Source organism: Carassius gibelio, chromosome B22, assembly GCF_023724105.1.
Source record: "Carassius gibelio isolate Cgi1373 ecotype wild population from Czech Republic chromosome B22, carGib1.2-hapl.c, whole genome shotgun sequence".
Classification (NCBI taxonomy): domain Eukaryota; kingdom Metazoa; phylum Chordata; class Actinopteri; order Cypriniformes; family Cyprinidae; genus Carassius; species Carassius gibelio.
Window position 1 is genome coordinate 6,654,614 of NC_068417.1, and position 16,590 is coordinate 6,671,203.

Consider the following 16,590-nt stretch of genomic DNA (forward strand, 5'->3'; position numbering starts at 1 on the left):
GAGGCTATATCTCTGCAAAGCCCATTAGTGGTCTTCCAGTGACATCTAGTGGTCGTAAATGCAATTTATCATACAACACTGTCTCTTTAACCTTTATAACTGTTATATGTTGTCTTAATTACATTCCAAAGAAGCATACGCAATTTATGTATAATTTCACAGTCTAGATAATAGTACTGCACTGATTTTAAATAACCTAGATATGGCTGACAGTAAAAGAATAGAACAGAATTACAGACACACACAAACATGAAATGTTTAAACTACTATATTAATACTCAATAAGCATGCTTAAACCCACACACAGATGCACACATTTTGTTATATATATAGATAATTAAAATAAATGATGGGTGATAAAACCTATTGCAAGTCTTCTGTTTTATGGGCTTCTATGTCATTTTTCAGGTTTCATTGCAATCATAATCTGGCATAATTATAAACATTAGATATATCTGTATGAATAAATTGGTAAACTTTGACTCAATGTGATCTGAAATGCTTGAACAGTAATATTAAATAATAGTAATATACATTTTTTCTAGATGAATCCCTCAACAAGCCCATAAACTGTAATGTTTTAGTCTTTAGTGAGCTCATTAGTGGTCTTCCGGTGACATCTAGTGGTTATAATTGCAATTTTTTATTCAACACTGGGTTTTGAAGCTTTATAAATATTACAGTGTTCTTTTTTACCTAATCTCTGTTAAATTTTGCATGATTGTTTAGAAAAAATACAGATCTAATGCATGTGTGATTATATTACCCCTTTTTTTTTTGCACTTTAATGCCATTCACAACAGAAATCTTTAGTTTTTTAGGCCATTTTAACTGTTATAGCACCAGCTATTTTCTGATCTTAATGAAACTTTGCATGCTTGGTGGGTCATCTTTCACATGTTATAACCAAGTTTCATAAAGTTTTGAGTTTTTGTTTCAGTTTTATAGGCTTTAGGTTACATGTGGCCACGGCCCTTTCCTAAATGACCTCTTATAGCTAACCAAAGGACAAAATGCAACATATTTTTGAAAATTATTGATCTAGAGAGTCCAGAGAATATTATTGCAGTGGTTTGATCAAGACTGAACAAAAAACCAGGTGACCCAAAACATTCAAATTCGTGGACCAATTTTACGAAAAAGGCTATAACTCGGGAACAAAATGAGATTTCTTCACCAAACTCAGAACTCATATGCATGAACAAAAACTTTAGTCAAATTATTTTTTTTTTCCATATCTGCCACTTGGTGGCGCTACAGGATGAAAAAAAATCAAATGGCTATAACTAAGCAACCGTTGATCCAATCAACTTGAAAATTGATATGGCCCAATGTGGCACAAGTGCTCTATGAGGAATTTCACTTATCTTAAAAAACATGGCCGCCATTGGCCAAACAACTTTAAGCACCTATTTGACAAGGTTAATGGAAGTCGATCGGAACGAAACTCGGTGGGCATGTTCGACTCATTGCCCTAAAGGTCTGTAAGTACTTTGAAAGAAATTGCCCACAACATTGTCACCTCCCACAGAACACAACAAAGCGATTTGATTACAGCGCCACCTATTTTCCAAAAATGATAATGCATCATTTTACTGGAGTTTTACTGGCTGTTTCAATTACACTCTTCCAATAATTGCTTTTCTTACTCGTTGCATTTGGTCTGATGCTCCATGCCATGCTTAGCTCCTCGCTGTGGAACTTTTATTAACGATTTTCAGCCATTTCAATTACAATCATGCAATTATTAATTTCATTATTCATTGTTGCATTTGGTCTGATGCTACATATGCTTAGCTCCTGATGTTGCCGCTGGAATGCTTGGCCCCGTGATTGCTGCTTGCAGCTATATTTAGGGGCCAAGCACCGAAGGTGCGTAGGCACCTATTGTAATCGTTGGCGTTATTATTATTCTGCTTCTTCTTCTTCTTCTTCTTCTTCTTCTTCTTCTTCCGCCGCAAGTCTATGGCAGCCCATAGAACCGATTGCGGGAAAGTTGTATAATTTGGCACACTGATAGAGGACAGTCCCAACATTAACTATAGCTAATTTGAAGTCTCTAACTCCTACTCTCTAGCGCCACCACTTGTCCAAACTTTCAATGTTTGTATGCTAATAACTTTTGAACCGTAAGCCAGAAAATGGAAATTCTTTTTTCCTCTGAATCCTTGGCTCATGCTAAGTCGAATGAACCCCAAAATTCAAAAATCGCAAGGTTTAGTTTTTTCGCTATTTTCAATTTTTCGAAAAACCTACTTTTTCGAACTCGTGCTAGACGGTTAGTCCGATTGCCACGAAAATTGGCTCAGATCATCTTCAGACCATGCTGGCAAAAAGTTATGGAATTCAAGTTGATTCGTCCAACCATTGTCGAATGACACGTAAACAAATTTGACGAAAAGCACGCAAAAATGCACTTGAGGCTATATCTCAGCAACGGTTTGGCATATTGAGACCAAACTTGGTGTGTGTTATAATAAGCATGACCTGAGACTACCTGCAGTGTTTCGACACAGCGCCACCTAGTGGTCAGGAGATATGAAAAATGCATATTTTGGCTTATATCTTCTGAATGGTTTGGCCAAAAATCACACAACTGGTCTCTTTAGATTCAGTGAGTCATGTCGAGTCGTATGATATGCAAATTTCCCGTGTCAGCCATTTTAGGCGTCGGCCATTTTGAATTATGTTTTAAAATGCTGTATTTTTTCAACGCAGCATCGTATCGTTTCGCAAATAATTACAAAAATATTCGGCTCCATGCCCTGAATGTACTCAAAAAGCTTGGTGGCAGCGCCACCTTGTGGTCAAGAGTTATAATGAATTATCACAAAAATGCTAATAACTTTTGAGTAAATTAGACAATTGAAATGCAAATGGTCTCCCCGTATTCTTTGGTTCATGCCGAGAACATAGATACCAATTATGCCAAAATTGGCCATACTTCCTGTCCGCCATTTTGATTAATGTTGAAAACCTACTTTTTCGAACTCCTCCTAGACCGTTAGTCCGATTTTCACCAAATTTGACGTGAATCATCTTCAGACCATGCTGGCAAAAAGTTATGGATTTCGTGTCGATATACAAAACGGTTCTGATTTAGCGCATCAACGAATTTGCTGGAAGGGTGCCAAAATGCATTTGAGGCTGTATCTCTGCAACGCTTTGACATTTTTGCACCAAACTTTGTATGTGTCATCACCACCTGACACTGACCATGCCACATAAATTTGGTAACAGCGCCACCTATTGGTCAAGAGTAATGAACCATTCATTAACTATGAATAATTACACTTATAAAAATGCTAGTAACTTTTTAATGCATTAGCCTATTGTAATGAAACTGGCCTCAAAATATTCCCTGGCTTATGCCGACAACATAGATACCATATATGCCAGAGTAAGCCGAACTTCCTGTCCGCCATTTTGATTTATGTTGAAAACCTACTTTTTCGAACTCCTCATCAACCGTTAGTCCGATTTTCACCAAAATTGACTCAGATGATCTGTAGACTGTCCTGACAAAATGTTATGGATTTTGTATCGATAGACAAAACCGTTTTCGCATACCACAGCGACGAATTTGAGGCACAATGCCAAAATGACACTTGAGGCTGTATCCCTGGAATGCTTTGGCATATTGACACCAAACTTTGTGTGTGTCATTGAAAAGTCACACAGAGTACACCAAATTGATTTTATAACAGTGCCACCTATTGGTCAAGCTTGATAAGCCAAGGAATCATGCTACTAGAGGTGGTATTGTTTTTTTTGTTTTTTTTTTGCAATTTCAAATACAATAATTCCAAAATTGCAGTTATTGCTCATTAATGTATTTGGTGTGATGCTTCATGCGATGCTTAGCTCCTACATTTGCCGTTGGAGTGCTTGGCCCCGTAATTGCTGCTTGCAGCTATATTTATTATTATTATTCTTCCGACTGGGGGTCTATGGCAGCCCATAGAACCGAATGCGGGAAAGTTGTAATGGTTTGACATTCTTATAGAGGACAGTGCCAACATTAAGTACACCAATTTTGGTGTGTCTAAGACATTCCCTCTAGCGCCACCAACTGTCCAAAATTTCACTTTAATTTTGTTAATAACTTTTTGACCGTAAGGCCAATCATCAAAATTCTTTTTTCATCTGATTTCTGAGCTCATGCCGATTCGATTGCACCATAGCAAATCATTTTCCGTCATAGAAATGTGGCCGCCATTTTGAATTTTTTTAAAAACCTACTTTTTCGAACTCGTCCTAGACGGTTTGTCCGATTCACACGAAAATTGAACCAGATCATCTTCAGTCAGTGCTGACCAAAAGTTATGCAAATCAAATTGATTCGTCAAACCGTTTTCGATAAACGCTCAAACAAATTTTACGTAACGCTTGCAAAAACAGTCGTAAGGCTGTATCTATGCAACGATTTATTCTATTCTGACCAAACTTGGTACATGTCATAACAAGCATGACCTGAGGCTACATGCTGTGTTTCGGCGCAGCGCCACCTACTGGTCCAGAGATATGAAAAATTGCTATTTTTGCTTATAACTTTTGAACAGTTTGTCCAAAAATCATAACATTTGTCTTGTTAGATTCAGGGCTACATGCCAAGTCGACTGATATCCAATTTTACCATTTTGGCCATTTTGACTGTCGGCCATTTTGAATTTTGTGCTAAAATGCTGTATTTTAAGAACACATCAACGGATTGTTACGAAACTTGGTATGGGTCATCAGCACAATGTCCTGAAGGAGCGTGAGAAGTTTCGAAACAGCGCCACCTAGTGGTGATCTTCTTTTTTTAAATGCTTATAACTTTGGGTGTGGTCGACTTATTTTCACCAGACTCATTAAATTGGACTCCTGAAACCTTACCGAGTCCTACGATACCAAACATGCTAGGTTTCGCCTTACGGTTTGTGTAGCGTTGTGATTTAGCGCTTAAAAAACATTTGGCTATATCTTCGAAACCGCTTGTCTGATCGAGACGAAACCACCATCAGAAGTTCGGAAACATAGGTCGATAGCTATACGCCAATGCCCAAATGCCAAAATATTGATAGTAAGGGGTAGTAATATTCAATCAAAGTCAAGAGTCAGTCATTTTTTACATGCTTTTTCATGTAAATGTCTATAACTCTGAAGTGAATTGAGATATTTTCACCAAAATTGACACACATATGTATGGGCTCACTCTGAGGACACATAAAACAAATGGTTGGACTGAGCCTCTTGGTGGCGCTATAATAGAACAAAACATGAAATTCCCATTGACTTCAATACAGTTTTGTGAAATAAAATGCTATACTAAACAAATGCATTTGTGTAATATTACGAAACTCAGAATGTGCCAACAACAACATCCCCTGAAGGTACTCAAAATATTTTGAAACACCTAGTGGTCAAGTTATAACTCAATTTACATAAAGGCTAATAACTTTTGAAAAGATCTGGCTATTGACATGACGCTGATCTTAATAGATTCCTTGGGTCAGGCCGAGAACATAGATACCAAGTTTTCCTTATTTGGCTGAACTTCCTGTCCGCCATTTTGATTAATGTTGAAAACCTACTTTTTCGAACTCCTCCTAGACCGTTAGTCCGATTTTCACCAAATTTGACATGGATCATCTTCAGACCATTCTGGCAAAATGTTATGGATTTCGTGTCAATATACGAAACGGTTCTCATTTAGCGCATCAACGAATCAGCTGGAAGGGTTCCAAAATGCATTTGAGGCTGTATCTCTGCAAAGCTTTGACATATTTGCAAAAAACTTTGTATGTGTCATCGTCACCTCACACTGACCATTTCAAACTAATTTGGTAACAGCGCCACCTATTGGTTACACGTGATAAGCCAATAAATCCTATTACTAGTTGTTGTGTTTATTGTTTTCAAGCCATTTTGCCTAAAATAATCTTAAAACTGTCTTAATTACTCATTCCTGCCGTTCGTCTGAAGCTTGCTTCTGTAGTGCTTGGCCCCGTTATTGCTGCTTGCAGCTATATTTTTTAACTTGTTTTTATTCTTCAACTTAAAGTGTAGTTAGAAAATACAGATGTAAAGTATGTTGCTGTAACTTTGCTGTTGGCCGTTTCTTCAGTTTTATTTTCGGGAGATAATTTTGTTTTCTTATAAGTCCATACAAATCTGTATGGTTTGTTTCCATTTTTACTTGTTTTGTTGTCTGCTGATTTGAATTCTCTAATTTTGGTTACATTTAAAAGCCATATTAATTGGATTTTGTGGATTTAGCTGAACTAATGTAGCTGGCTGGTTATGGAATCGTCTGGTGATTATTATCACCAAAAGAGGGCACTGACAATTTCACTGATTACATTACATGATTACATTTTTGTATTGTGGATTCGTAAAGTCATCATTTTGTTTTATTATGTTCTGTCTGCTAGTTGCAGTATTTACTGTTTCATAGCCTGACTTTTGATGAACTGTATTAAAACTAGGGTCAGTTTCACCCACAAACATAATTATTATGAATTCTAATATTAGTATATGGAAGTTGGAACCAACAAACAATTAAAAACAAAAAACATACAAAATATATGGTCCTTGTTTTCATTTATTTATAGATAACCACAAGTGAGATTTCAATTGAAGTTTCATTAATAAACTAGAAACTAGCCTATTATGTAATCTTTGGCAGCTGGGACTTGAATAGAAGATTTATTGCAAAGGGACAAGACTTTTTCGACAACAACGGTAAGATATAATTCTTTCTTTTATGATTGTTTGGTAGGCCACTGATTTGCCAATTTGTTGAAATTGAGATTCATACATCATCTGAAAGCTGAATAAATCATCTTTCCATTGATGTATGGTTTGTTAGGAGGACAGTATTTGGCCGAGATACAATTATTTGAATATCTGGAATCTGAGGGTGCAAAAAAGTCAAAACACTGAGAAAATTGTCTTAAAGTTCTCCAAATGAATTCTTAACGATGCATATTACTTATCAAAAATTAAGTTTTGATATATTATGTTAGGAAATTTACAAAATATCTTCATGGTTTTGTGCTCCAGGGTCACATTTGTTAGAAAGTCTTTATTTTTGGTTATATTATATGCAACGTTAGTTCACTAGATGTAGCCAGGGTTTGACATTAACTTTTTTGGACACCAGACACTATAGATAATAATTTTCTGAATTTACAAGCCTGGACTGTAGTTGCATTCAGATGCATTTACAGACAGTTCAGTTTAGCTAAAATATAGCACAAATGCATTTACAACAATAATGTTGTGAGCTTGGTATTTTTATAAAATAATACAATTGTATATACTTACAAATAGTTGTCAGCAAGTGTATTGATTACTGAGTCATTGAAGCATGCCTTTAAACAATTTGTTCATAGGGCTGATTCAAGAATGAAGCAAGTGCCTGTTTTTATGAATTGAACACTGAATTATTGACCCAAATTCAGTAGCAAAACAATGCTGCTGAGAGAAGCGCGACTGTCCTGCTGTGATCTTTGTTTGCAACTATTTTAGCCAAATCGAGCAAAAACAGTCAAGTTTGACAAAATATCCTTTCAATAAATTCAGATATTGAACTAAAATATATTAAGTAGGCTACTAGTTTCGACTCTTAAAAAACTACAGGGTTGGTTTAATTTTCCTTTACTGTCTTCTGTAGAGAACTGTGCGATTGCAGAATAAAAAAAAACTTTAGTTTTACTGGCTAAGTGACTCTCTCGTTTATCAATCTCTTTATTGAATGGACATTTAAATATATTTATGAGTGTAAATATGATTTCGGAGGGATTTGATTTGCCTGACTGAAGGAAACAAGATGATAAGCAATTTTTTTTTATGGATCAAAAGAAGAATCTCCCGCTGTTTAAACTGTAGGCCTACACTTCAGCGGCAAGAAATTAATGTAATGATATCCTACTTTAAAAGGGGGGTACAATGGTGTTTCGTGTTTTCAGAGTTGTTCACAGTGTTAAAGAGATGGATTCTCTGCTAAACATGGCCAAGTTTTTCTTAAGACAATTATGTTTATGCAAGTAACGTTACTGGGCTGCGTACAAGTTAAATGTAGGTTAAACTGTAAATCCGTCAGTCTTTCAGTTTCCTTCAGTGTCCACTGGCAGAGCGTGCATGTACTTTATCAATTCATATGGCATGCTATTTTAGGTTAATGTTCTAAATGCTTCCAGATAGACAAAGTTACATGTTAATGGAGAAATATGTCTGAATCAGTTTCTTTTCACATTATAAATAATAAATAGTCAGATAAGTTCTTAACAAGTGTAAATGTATTCTAATGTACAATATTACACTGTTCATTTTAAGATGCCTTATTACTCATGTTACTCATTAATTTTTTTTTACAAATGTAATGCTCAAATAAAAGTTGTAAAAATACAAATGTATTTAATAATCAGATTAAATACCACATTTACTTATTTAACCTGTCAGCCAGCACCCCCCATTATTGGACTCACAGATGAAAGTGCTCTACCTAACTTATAATTGTAATAGTTTCCTACTTCAGTGTGTTATAAACATAATTGTGGTGTCTTTAGAAAGAAGACACTTTGGAATTTACTTTTTATCAACCACATTTGATAATGCTCAAACATATTAAAAAGTTATAGACACTGAAGTGCCTTGAATTTTTTTTACCACTCTTAAATATTTTTTTATTTGATATACAAATACATGAAATGAGTCCTGGAGCAATCTAGAAAAGTAATGGGTTGAAAGCCACGTCTCATGAGTTTCTGTTTCAAATCTGAATAAAATATCATGAAAAATGAGACTCCTGCAAATATTTTTATGAGACTATGTATACACCCCCCACCCCCCAAATATAAGAAAATATATTTCCCAATAGTATTGAAGGCTTCTACAAACTATTTAGTCAGTAAACATACCACTGCATAGTTTTTTTTTTTTTTTTTTTTTATTATAAAACACTAGACAGAAACTTAAGTCTGTTATTGTTTTGTTGTATCTGTTGTATCTCACAGCGGACAGACGTCGAATGGCGCTGCCTGTGTGTGTACAGTCATAGAGAATAATGTGCTCGAATTTTAAAGACGTGGCGCGACGCGACGCGGCGCTGCGCTTCTCGTCCCGTCTGCGACCCCCTTTAGACATCATATAAGTGATTTATTTGAGCACTAGAAAAATACAATAAGAATAATTTGAGTAAGAAAAATTAAAAAAAGATTTAACTTTGTTTACCAATTACAGAACATCCTCCTGAGATTGCTAGAAATGCATATTTTACAATGAATCACGATGCAAATAAGTGCTGATGTGCTGATGGCCACTTATACAGCGAGCTGATTTGGGCTGATTTGCACTCAAACAGATGGTTATCATGCAGATACATACACATTCAACATAAAACACACTCTCACATATATAAAAACTGTTGAAAAATTTAAAGAAACAAAGGAAATGCGATCGCTGTAAGTTCCGCCTCCATCAGCTGACAGGTGCGTCAGAGCGCGTCACCAGCTCCCAGGAGGGAGCGCCAAATTCAAATAACTATCTTCCGCCTATTTTTCATTCATTCTTTTTTACGGTGGATCGCCTCATTCTGTTTGTGAGACTGTACGCTGCAAAACCATGCCGTGTTTTTACTACCAAGACACAGTCTCCGATCGTGAGTTATTGCATAACGGATGCAAACAATTCTGTCGCTGAAGAACTGAAACGTAAACAAAGGAATTATGATCCATATTACAACGTTATTGCTTCGTTGGACTACACGTGCTTCATGAGATTTCGTTCAGTGGACCCTTACCTTCCTAACTAAACCGGGATTTACAGCTGTGGGTGTGTTTATGTCTCGTTATTACGATGGATCTGGTATGTACAGCGTTTCTAATGTTCATAATGTACTCCTTACACAAATGTAGCAAACACAGTCTTTATAAGCTTTCCATTGAAAAACAGCGATCTGTCGTCGATGCTTGAGGCTTAGATCTTTATAATGATACATAGTTTGTCAAGATTAAATTTGTCCCGTTTCATTTAAACTTCTTATGTAATGTTCCTGTAAATAAAGAAGTGTGTTGTGAGTGATCTGAAGAGATTATTACATGGCAGTATATTTGTAGCATATTTTATTTGTGTATTGATTGCTTGGGAACTCAAAGATTCAGCACTAGTTATATTCTTCATCATTTGTTCCTCTGAACTCTCATAATCTTGATCTGATTGTCACGTCCAGGTCATGATGAGCATCTGATCGTCTTCAGAGACACAAAGATCTCAGTGTTGAGCTGTTCATCTGCAGTCTGTCAGAGAAGAGAGGAAAGATGAGTCTCTCTCACAAACAGAGGTAAGACTGAGTCTGTTTTCAGAGAATCATTTTAAACACTGCTGCACTTTCAGAGGATTGCTGTGGGGAAAAACACAACCTTAACAAACTGTGTTTTATATTTAGAAATGATTTACAGAACTTCAGAGCTTCATAACTTTTACTCAAAAATAACACTGGTATTTTAAAAGAAGCCAATAGATGATAAATATCTCAGAATCAAAAACCAAAATCATCATTTACAGTCAATTTACAGTCGCTCTTCAGCACTAGATATGTCCTTAAGTCAATTATTATTTCAAACACTCATAAAAAAATGATTCTTTATAGGTTAGCTCATTTCTCAATCGATATGTATTCAGTGCCCCTGACTATCACTCTATTCACTTTCAAGGTATTTTACTGTTTAGTTTTGGAGAAAGTCCATTCAAGCTCTTACACCATGCCTCATTCTCAAGCACTATATACATTATACACACAATGACTTCTTGCATTTTACCTTTTACTGTCATTTAATGTAGTGAATACCTTCTGATTATGTTCTGAACTGATTATGTTCATCATTTGAGAAGTCATTATTTGTGTGCTTACGAATTCCTCACCATCAGTTACATTTATTATATCTATGTTTCATAGCCCAGTCAGTGTTGTGTTTGGTTATGGTTATATATATATAACCTTATTCTTCAGTCTAGGGCTGCAACTAACGATTATTTTGATAATCGATTAATCTGTCGATTATTTTTACGATTAATCGATTAATCGGTTTATGTACTTATATTTTAGTTTTTTCCATTTTTTCCCCAAGTAAATTATTAATAAAGGGTCTTTATCATTCAGCATAGATTTTTAAGAGATTTTAACCATTTTGCATTGTCATATCCTCATCAAAAATATACCTGGACTTGTTTTATTATGTTAGTAATCCTTTGTAGAACTCTTCTGCAATCAAAACACTGATCCATACTCTAGCAAAATTCACAAGGAGATTTCAAATATTGTTTTCACCATGGCAGTCCTTAGAGCTCCTAAAGTAGTTTAACATCCCAAACAAAGCTTAAGGAATCTTTGAGAACATATTTTCACGAAGTATAAGGATAAAACAGAATAAAATTGCAGTGCATTGTATTTTATTATTTACTGGGAAAAAGCTTTATAGCTTATGCTGTGAAATTTTAAACAATCCTTCGAAAAAAAGTGCCAATGGCATGAAACCTGAATGGAACTCACAATTTAAAGTAAAATCCATCAGAAGGTTGTCCAGAAAAAAAAATTGGGACACACAAAAAACCTGCTGTGTGAAAAAGAGCAGTGAATACTTATAAAAGAAGTGCATTTTAAATATAATCAAACATTTACCTCTCTCATTCAGTCATAATTAGGCTGAACGACTGAATTTTGAACTGGTAAACGACAAACTGATCACATAACATGTTTGTAAAGCTTTAAATGTTAACTGTTAAAAAGCAATGTTATCAGCTTTTACGACTAAACATTTGCAAACAACCTTGTAACGTTACTGGAGAATCTGCACAAATAAAATTCTTAGGGGCCGTTCACATATCGCGCCTAAAAACGCGTGGAAAACGCTAGTCGCGCCGCTTTCTCCTTCTTTCCAAAGCGCTCGGGCAGAAGCACCCCTGAGGCGTCTGCCTTTGCTAAGCAACCATGACGTGCTCTCTCCATGACGTGCCCTCTCCATGAAGACCCGGAAATTTCAGCAAAGGATAAATGGATGCGGTGTGGACGCGCCTGGAAAAACGGGCGCATCGCACCGCGTGCGTGTCGCGACCGCGTCGCTTCCATTATGAGAGTGCATACTGCGCGCCTACATAGGAAATAACGAACTTGAGCACGCAAAAGACACGATATGTGAACGGCCCCTTAAACAGTTCAGTAGTGCAGAGTTTACAGGTTACTCTTCATTTTGAAGGCTCAAAGTAAAGTGCTGCAGATTCACTGTTCGGGAAGCACGTGACATAAAACGAGGCCAGCTATTGGCTATTCGCTACTTCACCTGCTGTACTGGCTGAGTAAAACCTCCGGTGGCTCATTACTGCCACACTTTGGTCACCGCAGATTTGAAATATGCACGAAATGAGCCGCTTATGGCAAATAAAATTTATTTAACGACGAATCGATTACTAAATTAGTTGACAACTATTTTAATAATCGATTTTAATCGATTAAATCGATTCGTTGTTTCAGCTCTACTTCAGTCTATTAAATAAAAATGCTCCGCTGGAAATCCTCACTTCTCATCCTTGACTGAATCATCACAATTATATGGTATTATGATGAACTGTTGAATTATCTATTTAAATTAAAGAGATTGGGAAACACAGTTGATAACAGAAAGAAAAATAAAAGTGATGCAGTGTCATTACTGTCACTTTCAATCTTTTAATACATCCTTGCTGAATAAAAGTAATAATTTCTTTAAAAAAAGTCCATTCATGCTAACAGCAAACCTTTAAATGGTACTATAGCTCAATGCTAATAGCATTTAAATATCAAATGCTCTGCAATGTCTTTCCTGAAGGGATAACGAGAGCTTGTGGAGAGAACTGGACTCATTGAAACAGAAATATCAGCAGCAGCACAAAATCAAACGTAAGGTAAATGGAAACACATCTGTAAACCATCAAAATAATACCAGTTTATGTCAATAATAAATCCTTTTTTAGTAATCACTATACAAACTTCTATCCTATGTCTCTCTTTTTAAGATTATAACGTTCATCATCAACATCCTTCAGTCAAATGGGATAAAATGTTGCAAAAGAACAGTAAGTTTGTTCTCCTAAAGCACACAAAATGTTCTCATAGTCAGTGAGAAATGTGATTGAAGAGGAAAGTGTGATCTAATTCATGACTTCATCGAACACAATGCTGTTCAGTTATAAAAAGAGCTTGAAAGATAGAAAGCGTTCCCGTAACTCAAACTACATGTTTACCTCCCGCTTCCCCAACTCTGTCCTCCATGGAGCTGGCATTGAACCTGAGTCTGAGGAAATACACACTGAAAGCTTAGATAGCAAACCGATCTGTGTGCCATTTTCTCTTATAATTACTGTATCACAGATCTCTGTTTTATCAATAACTGGAGCAGATTCTTTTTCTTATGAAAAATGTTTTTTTGTTGTGGTTATTTTTCTTTCTAGAGAGACAAACCTCACTGCTTTAGTAACAGCTAACAAGCTTGTATAGTCTGATGTGTTTGATTTCATGTTCATGATCGATGCTTAGTCCTGGCTGCCACATCTCTGCTGTTAAAGACTCTGACACAAAAAGAGAAACCAGACACAGGTACACACACACACACACGCTTCCCTCTCACACACATGTACAAACCCCATGAATCCAGAGCTTCCTCTTCTGGTTTGTTGCAGTTACACCGCAGAAGAGCCTGAAATAAACTGCAGAGCGGGAGCAGGAGAGCTGTGATAGTGGAGAGTTTTCAGATATATCACCATCCTTCAGCAACACTACCCTGCCTTTAGAGCGCTCTTTTCTCATTTAAAACTCGAATGCATCTGATATTGTGCTGTGGTGTTTGATAGTAAAAGAAGTATCTGAAACAGACAACTGTTGATAGTTCTGCCATTTAATGAAAGGATCAGTATCATTATACACCAAGTTGATATATGTCAATTGTAAATGATGTAAATCATGTACATTTTCTGTTGTGATTTTTATCCATCAGTGAACTCTAAACTCTAACTCTAGTGATTTCACAACAAACTTTAGTCTATTAGCAGAATTGACCATGTAGGGTGAAGCAATAGACCAAAATGACCGAAAGCACTTTGAATCATCTGTCAGTGTTTTAAAAAATTCAGTAAATGACGGAAATGTTTCTGTTAATGCAACTTCTGCAATAAATGCAGTTTTAAAGTCAGCATTTTTGTGTGGGAGGCTTGCCAAGATGGTTTTATTTAAATATGCTGCATACTCTGCCACCAAATGTCTAAATAAGTAATAACTAATATATTAATAATAGAGCTAATGTGGCAATTAAAGTTACTTAAGAGCATGATATGCTATTGATGCACTCTCTCTCTGTCTCTCTCTCTCTCTCTATATATATATATATATATATATACACACACACACACAGTGCTGAATGAACATTTTTGAACCCTTTACAATTTCCTATATTACTGCATAAATATGATCAATATGTGTTACACATAAATATCTAACACTGGGTCATTTTTCTCAAATAAATGACAGAAAATATCTTTGTCTCATTTGTTTGATTGGGTTCTCTTTGTCTACTTTCAGGAATCGTGTGATAATCTGATGATGTTATGGGTCATATTTATGCAGAAATGTAGAAAATTGCAAAGGTATAACAAACTTTAAATCAGCACTGTGTGTGTGTATGTGTCACATATATATTAGTTCAACACATTAGCTCTATTATTAATATATTAGTTATTACTTATTTAGACATTTGGTGGCAGAGTCTATCTGCTGATAGACTAAAGTTTGTTGTGAAATCACTAGAGTTAGAGTTTAGAGTTCACTGATGGATAAAAATCACAACAGAAAATGTATGATTTACATCATTTACAATTTAAATATATCAATTAGCCTCTGAAGAAATATCTGATGATGTTTTGGTTCATATTTATGCAGAAATATAGAAAATTGTGATATACAGTATACATTGTGTGTGTGTGTGTGTGTGTGTGTGTGTGTGTGTGTGTGTGTGTATATATATATATATATATATATATATATATATATATATATATAAGTTTGTAACACTTAAAACATTGAAAATGTCACAAAAAGAAATAAACTAAATATTAACTCATCATATCTCCCACATATGATGCCAGGGGCGCAACTATCCAGTGTTAGAGGGGTATGCAGAAACACATTTTGTGAGCAACAGCAAAAATAAATACAATAGAGTGACGATTATTAGAAGTAAACTTGATTTTTAGTTTCTTTTTAGTTTTTTTAGTGATGTCTAGCATTAGTTTTTAGGTACAGAAATTGAATAAAGTAATCAAATGTAAAACAGAATTTCATATTTGACTGAATAAATTAAATATTGTTCTTTATTAAACTTACAGAAGCTTTTAAATCAAGAGCACTGAGCGATTTCTTTGTTGTTGCTGTTCGATCTATATATATATATATATATATATATATATATATATATATATATATATATATATATATACATATAATATTCATAATCAGTTCATCTTTAGTAGTAAATTACTCCACTGGCATAAAGATACGGTCACCAACTATGATAGCATATTAGTCTTGAGACAAAACATGGATTACAGTGATTTCTGATGTGAATAAGTTATTCTGCTGTTGATTGCACTTCTTGTACTTTATTGTCTAATTAAGGTCAAAATATAGGCTATAATTTAATTCCTTAAACATATTAGTATAGTTTATTGTAGGTTTTTGATATGTGTGTTTTCATGTAAATGTTTAACGTCTACTCTCTTTCGAACACACATTTAGCAGTCAGTTGTGTTTATAACAGACATCAGCAGAACGTGGCTTCTCTTGAACATACGTCAGCACACAGCAGATATTTAAGTTGGAACAGGCAAGACCTAAACAGATCTAAAACAACAAGCGCATGACCCTGTCCAAGATGATGATGCTTTTAGTTGCTCTTTTCCTTGGGAACATTCCTTCATTTGCTTTCTCTGCATCATCCCAGCCAAGTAAGTATTTTCCAACTGCACTATTTTGAAATGTAATGTTTTTTTTTTCCTTTAGTTTGATTGGATTTTTTTTTTTTATTTCTTCCTCTTCTTGTGGTTTAATATGCTCTTTAAAACTATGGAAGTATGTGGTTCTACTACAGTTAAGATGTTAAAATCTAATATGTTAACATATATATGTCTCCCGATGGCAATCATTTAAACAGCAGAAGTGATACTCCTCAGGAAATTGTGAAATTTTCCAGTAACCCGTCGCCTGAAGAGTTGACAATATTCAGATGCTTATTTTCCAGAAAGGCTTCTCTGTGTCCGTGATGTGCACACGCAACCAAAGACAGTTTGACACAACTTGAGCTTGCAACACTTTCAGTTCAGTTTCTCCATATAATGACTAAATCAAAATGCTCTAAATATTTGTATTTAATTTTAACCAGAAAGCCTGTATAAAATTGTGATTTAGACTGGAAATGTACATATTTCCTGTATGTAGATATTTCTTTGCAGTCCTTACAGACAGAGCATATAGCTGTACTGTGCCATTTATAAATTACATAATTCATTATAATGAAAAATAAA

General features: G+C 35.2%; 1 protein-coding gene and 1 long non-coding RNA gene across 2 annotated transcripts in view; both read left to right on the top strand.

Annotated features, from left to right (window-relative positions):
* LOC127987694 (uncharacterized) overlaps positions 1-16,590 on the top strand; it is a 2,462,016-nt gene that overhangs the window by 2,194,283 nt on the left and 251,143 nt on the right. The window lies entirely within an intron of this gene.
* Positions 9,563-14,753, top strand: LOC127987789 (uncharacterized). The gene is made up of 5 exons (XR_008161394.1): positions 9,563-9,852; positions 10,217-10,327; positions 12,849-12,924; positions 13,036-13,615; positions 13,699-14,753. It is a non-coding gene; the product is annotated as an uncharacterized LOC127987789 (long non-coding RNA).